The sequence below is a fragment of the Schistocerca gregaria genome, unplaced genomic scaffold (genome assembly GCF_023897955.1).
Source record: "Schistocerca gregaria isolate iqSchGreg1 unplaced genomic scaffold, iqSchGreg1.2 ptg000229l, whole genome shotgun sequence".
NCBI classification, from domain to species: Eukaryota; Metazoa; Arthropoda; class Insecta; order Orthoptera; family Acrididae; genus Schistocerca; species Schistocerca gregaria.
The window spans coordinates 5,036,119-5,043,216 of NW_026061748.1; positions in this window are offsets into that span (position 1 = coordinate 5,036,119).

Genomic DNA, 7,098 nt, shown 5'->3' on the forward strand with positions numbered 1-7,098 from the left:
CTGCAAAGCTATGTCGCGTGCTGCGGTATGCGGAAACACTAAAAACACCATAGTAGAACACAGAAGAAGCTTCTAAGTTGAAGTAATAGCCAGTAAGAAGTAGTACAATTCAAGTTTTAGTTGTCGATTATTCACTTTTTAGCCGGCTTTGGTGGCTTTGACATTAGGTGGAACCTTAAGATTTTGCATGAAAGGAGGACTAGCAGCCGCGTTGCACGCGAGAATGTGAAAAGTGTTCATATGTAGTAAAAACCTGAGAAATCCGTCCGCTTTCGTCATTTGTTATCGAATCGACTTAAAGCCAGATCGTCACATTGGCCGCTCTTCTCTCTGAAACGGTTACATTTATCGTCTGCAAAGCTATGTCGCGTGCTGCGGTATGCGGAAACACTAAAAGCACCATAGTAGAACACAGAAACGCTTCTAAGTTGAAGTAATAGCCAGAAAGAAGTAGTACAATTCAAGTTTTAGTTGTCGATTATTCACTTTTTAGCCGGCTTTGGTGGCTTGGACATGACCTAGGACCTTAAGATTTTGCATGAAAGGAGGACTAGCAGCCGCGTTGCATGGGAGAATGTGAGAAGTGTTCATATGTAGTAAAAACCTGAGAAATCAGTCCATTTTCGTCATTTGTTATCGAATCGACTTAAAGCCAGATCGTCACATTGGGCGCTTTTCTCTCTGAGACGGTTACATTTATCGTCTGCAAAGCTATGTCGCGTGCTGCGGTATGCGGAGACACTAAAAGCACCATAGTAGAACACAGAAGAAGCTTCTAAGTTAAAGTAATAGCCAGTAAGAAGTAGTACAATTCAAGTTTTAGTTATCGATTATTCACTTTTTAGCCGTCTTTGGTGGCTTGGACATGACCTAGGACCTTAAGATCTTGCATAAAAGGAGGACTAGCAGCAGCGTTGCATGGGAGAATGTGAAAAGTGTTCATATGTAGTAAAAACCTGAGAAATCCGTCCGTTTTCGTCATTTGTTATCGAATCGACTTAAAGCCAGATCGTCACATTGGCCGCTTTTCTCTCAGAGACGGTTACATTTATCGTCTGCAAAGCTATGTCGCGTGCTGCGTTATGCGGAAACACTAAAAGCACCATAGTAGAACACAGAAGAAGCTTCTAAGTTGAAGTATTAACCAGTAAGAAGTAGTACAATTAAAGTTTTACTTGTCGATTATTCACTTTTTAGCCGGCTTTGGAGGCTTGGACATGACCTAGGACCTTAAGATTTTGCATGAAAGGAGGACTAGCAGCCGCGTTGCATGGGAGAATGTGAGAAGTGTTCATATGTAGTAAAAACCTGAGAAATCCGTCCGTTTTCGTCATTTGTTATCGAATCGACTTAAAGCCAGATCGTCACATTGGCCGTTCTTCTCTCTGAGACAGTTACATTTATCGTCTGCAAAGCTATGTCGCGTGCTGCGGTATGCCGAAACACAAAAAGCACCATAGTAGAACACAGAAGAAGCTTCTAATTTGAAGTAATAGCCAGTAAGAAGTAGTACAATTCAAGTTTTAGTTGTCGATTATTCACATTTTAGCCGGCTTTGGTGGCTTTGACATTAGGTGGAACCTTAAGATTTTGCATGAAAGGAGGACTAGCAGCCGCGTTGCACACGAGAATGTGAAAAGTGTTCATATGTAGTAAAAACCTGAGAAATCCGTCCGCTTTCGTCATTTGTTATCGAATCGACTTAAAGCCAGATCGTCACATTGGCCGCTTTTCTCTCTGAGACGGTTACATTTATCGTCTTTAACACTATGTCGCGTGCTGCGGTATGCGGAGACACTAAAAGCACCATAGTAGAACACAGAAGAAGCTTCTATGTTGAAGTAATAGCCAGTAAGAAGTACTACAATTGAAGTTTTAGTTGTCAATTATTCACTTTTTAGCCGCCTTAGATTGGCTTGGACATGCCCTAGGACCTTAAGATTTTGCATGAAAGGAGGACTAGCAGCCGCGTTGCACGGGAGAATGTGAAAAGTGTTCATATGTAGTAAAAACCTGAGAAATCCGTCCGTTTTCGTCATTTGTTATCGGATCGACTTAAAGCCAGATCGTCACATTGGCCGCTTTTCTCTCTGAGACGGTCACATTTATCGTCTGCAAAGCTATGTCGCGTGCTGCGGTATGCGGAGACACTAAAAGCATGATAGTAGAACACAGAAGAAGCTTCTAAGTTGAAGTAAAAGCCAGTAAGAAGTAGTACAATTCAAGTTTTAGTTGTCGATTGTTCACTTTTTAGCAGGCTTTGGTGGCTATGACATGACCTAGGATCATAAGATTTTGCATGAAAGGAGGACTAGCAGCCGCGTTGCACGGGAGAATGTGAAAAGTGTTCATATGTAGTACAAACCTGAGAAATCCGTCCGTTTTCGTCATTTGTTATCGAATCGACTTAAAGCCAGATCGTCACATTGGCCGCTTTTCTCTCTGATACGGTTACATTTATCGTCTGCAAAGCTACGTCGTGTGCTGCGGTGTGCGGAGACACTAAAGGCACCATAGTAGAACACAGAAGAAGCTTCTAAGTTGAAGTAATATCCAGTAAGAATTAGTACAATTCAAGTTTTAAATGTCGATTATTCACTCTTTAGCCGGCTTTAGTGGCTTGGACATGACCTAGGACCTTAAGATTTTGCATGAAAGGAGGAATAGCAGCCGCGTTGCACGGGAAAATGTGAAAAGTTTTCATATGTAGTAAAAACCTGAGAAATCCGTCCGTTTTCGTCTTTTGTTATCGAATCGACTTAAAGCCAGATCGTCACATTGGCCGCTTTTCTCTCTGAGAAGGTTACATATACTGTCTGCAAAGCTATGTCGCGTGCTGCGGTATGCGGAGACACTAAAAGCACCATAGTAGAACACAGAAGAAGCTTCTAAGTTAAAGTAATAGCCAGTAAGAAGTAGTACAATTCAAGTTTTAGTTATCGATTATTCACTTTTTAGCCGTCTTTGGTGGCTTGGACATGACCTAGGACCTTAAGATCTTGCATAAAAGGAGGACTAGCAGCAGCGTTGCATGGGAGAATGTGAAAAGTGTTCATATGTAGTAAAAACCTGAGAAATCCGTCCGTTTTCGTCATTTGTTATCGAATCGACTTAAAGCCAGATCGTCACATTGGCCGCTTTTCTCTCAGAGACGGTTACATTTATCGTCTGCAAAGCTATGTCGCGTGCTGCGGTATGCGGAAACACTAAAAGCACCATAGTAGAACACAGAAGAAGCTTCTAAGTTGAAGTAATAGCCAGTAAGAAGCAGTACAATTAAAGTTTTAGTTGTCTATTATTCATATTTTAGCCGGATTTGGTGGTTTGGACATGACATAGGACATTAAGAATTTGCATGACAGGAGTAGTTTCAGCCGCGTTGCACGGGAGAATGTGAAAAGTGTTCATATGTAGTAAAAACCTGAGAAATCCGTCCGTTTTCGTCATTTTTTATCGAATCGACTTAAAGCCAGATCGTCACATTGGCCGCTCTTCTCTCTGAAACGGTTACATTTATCGTCTACAAAGCTATGTCGCGTGCTGCGGTATGCGGAAACACGAAAAGCACCATAGTAGAACACAGAAGAAGCTTTTATGTTGAAGTAACAGCCAGTAAGAAGTAGTACAATTGAAGTTTTGGTTGTCGATTATTCACTTTTTAGCCGGCTTTGGTGGCTTGGACATGACCTATTACCTTAAGATTTTGCATGAAAGGAGGACTAGCAGCCGCGTTGCACGGGAGAATGTGAAAAGTGTTCATATGTAGTACAAACCTGAGAAATCCGTCCGTTTTCATCATTTCTTATCGAATCGACTTAAAGCCAGATCGTCACATTGGCCGCTCTTCTCTCTGAAATGGTACATTTATCGTCTACAAAGCTATGTCGCGTGCTGCGGTATGCGGAGACACTAAAAGCACCATAGAAGAACACAGAAGAAGCTTCTAAGTTGACGTAATAGCCAGTAAGACGTAGTACAATTCAAGTTTTAGTTGTCGATTATTTACTTTTTAGCCGGCTTTGGTGGCTTGGACATGACCTAGGACCTTAAGATTTTGCATGGAAGGAGGACTATCAGCCGCGTTGCACGGGAGAATGTGAAAAGTGTTCATATGTAGTAAAAACCTGAGAAATCCGTCCGTTTTCGTCATTTGTTATCGAATCGACTTAAAGCCAGATCGCTCTTCTCTCTGAAACGGTTACACTTATCGGCTGCAAAGCTATTTTGCTTGCTGCGGTATGCGGAAACACTAAAAGAACCATAGAACAACACAGAAGAAGCTTCTAAGTTGAAGTAATAGCCTGTAAGAAGTAGTACAATTCAAGTTTTAGTTGTCGATTATTTACTTTTTAGCCGGTTTTGGTGGCTTGGACATGACCTAGGACCTTAAGATTTTGCATGAAAGGAGGTCTAGCAGCCGAGTTGCACGGGAGAATGTGAAAAGTGTTCATATGCAGTAAAAACCTGAGAAATCCGTTCGTTTTCGTCATTTTTTATCGAATCGACTTCTAGCCAGATCTTCACATTGGCCGCTATTCTCTCTGAGACGGTTACATTTGTTGTATGCAAAGCTATGTCGCGTGCTGCGGTATGCGGAAACACTAAAAACACCATAGTAGAACACAGAAGAAGCTTTTAAGTTGAAGTAATAGCCAGTAAGAAGTAGTACAATTCAAGTTTTAGTTGCCGCTTATTCACTTTTTAGCCGGCTTTGGTGGCTTTGACGTTAGGTGGAACCTTAAGATTTTGCATGAAAGGAGGACTAGCAGCCGCGTTGCACGCGAGAATGTGAAAAGTGTTCATATGTAGTAAAAACCTGAGAAATCCGTCCGCTTTCGTCTTTTGTTATCGAATCGACTTAAAGCCAGATCGTCACATTGGCCGCTCTTCTCTCTGAAACGGTTACATTTATCGTCTGCAAAGCTATGTCGCATGCTGCGGTATGCGGAAACACTAAAAGCACCATAGTAGAACACAGAAACGCTTCTAAGTTGAAGTAATAGCCAGAAAGAAGTAGTACAATTCAAGTTTTATTTGTCGATTATTCACTTTTTAGCCGGCTTTGGTGGCTTGGACATGACCTTGGACCTTAAGATTTTGCATGAAAGGAGGACTAGCAGCCGCGTTGCATGGGAGAATGTGAGAAGTGTTCATATGTAGTAAAAACCTGAGAAATCAGTCCGTTTTCGTCATTTGTTATCGAATCGACTTAAAGCCAGATCGTCACATTGGGCGCTTTTCTCCCTGAGACGGTTACATTTATCGTCTGCAAAGCTATGTCGCGTGCTGCGGTATGCGGAGACACTAAAAGCACCATAGTAGAACACAGAAGAAGCTTCTAAGTTAAAGTAATAGCCAGTAAGAAGTAGTACAATTCAAGTTTTAGTTATCGATTATTCACTTTTTAGCCGTCTTTGGTGGCTTGGACATGACCTAGGACCTTAAGATCTTGCATAAAAGGAGGACTAGCAGCAGCGTTGCATGGGAGAATGTGAAAAGTGTTCATATGTAGTACAAACCTGAGAAATCCGTCCGTTTTCATCATTTCTTATCGAATCGACTTAAAGCCAGATCGTCACATTGGCCGCTCTTCTCTCTGAAACGGTTACATTTATCGTCTGCAAAGCTATGTCGCGTGCTGCGGTATGCGGAGACACTAAAAGCATGATAGTAGAACACAGAAGAAGCTTCTAAGTTGAAGTAAAAGCCAGTAAGAAGTAGTACAATTCAAGTTTTAGTTGTCGATTGTTCACTTTTTAGCAGGCTTTAGTGGCTATGACATGACCTAGGATCATAAGATTTTGCATGAAAGGAGGACTAGCAGCCGCGTTGCACGGGAGAATGTGAAAAGTGTTCATATGTAGTACAAACCTGAGAAATCCGTCCGTTTTCATCATTTCTTATCGAATCGACTTAAAGCCAGATCGTCACATTGGCCGCTCTTCTCTCTGAAATGGTACATTTATCGTCTACAAAGCTATGTCGCGTGCTGCGGTATGCGGAGACACTACAAGCACCATAGAAGAACACAGAAGAAGCTTCTAAGTTGACGTAATAGCCAGTAAGACGTAGTACAATTCAAGTTTTAGTTGTCGATTATTTACTTTTTAGCCGGCTTTGTTGGCTTGGACATTAGGTGGAACCTTAAGATTTTGCATGAAAGGATCACTAGCAGCCGCGTTGCACGCGAGAATGTGAAAAGTGTTCATATGTAGTAAAAACCTGAGAAATCCGTCCGCTTTCGTCATTTGTTATCGAATCGACTTAAAGCCAGATCGTCACATTGGCCGCTTTTCTCTCTGAGACGGTTACATTTATCGTCTTTAACACTATGTCGCGTGCTGCGGTATGCGGAGACACAAAAAGCACCATAGTAGAACACAGAAGAAGCTTCTAATTTGAAGTAATAGCCAGTAAGAAGTAGTACAATTCAAGTTTTAGTTGTCGATTATTCACATTTTAGCCGGCTTTGGTGGCTTTGACATAATGTGGAACCTTAAGATTTTGCATGAAAGGAGGACTAGCAGCCGCGTTGCACGCGAGAATGTGAAAAGTGTTCATATGTAGTAAAAACCTGAGAAATCCGTCCGCTTTCGTCATTTGTTATCGAATCGACTTAAAGCCAGATCGTCACATTGGCCGCTCTTCTCTCTGAAACGGTTACATTTATCGTCTGCAAAGCTATGTCGCGTGCTGCGGTATGCGGAAACACTAAAAGCACCATAGTAGAACACAGAAAAGCTTGTAAGTTGACGTAATAGCCAGAAAGAAGTAGTACTATTCAAGTTTTAGTTGTCGATTATTCACTTTTTAGCCGGCTTTGGTGGCTTGGACATGACCTAGGACCTTAAGATTTTGCATGAAAGGAGGACTAGCAGCCGCGTTGCATGGGAGAATGTGAAAAGTGTTCATATGTAGTAAAAACCTGAGAAATCCGTCCGTTTTCCTCATTTGTTATCGAATCGACTTAAAGCCAGATCGTCACATTGGGCGCTTTTCTCACAGAGACGGTTACATTTATCGTCTGCAAAGCTATGTCGCGTGCTGCGGTATGCGTAAACACTAAAAGCACAATAGTAGAACACAGAAGAAGCTTCT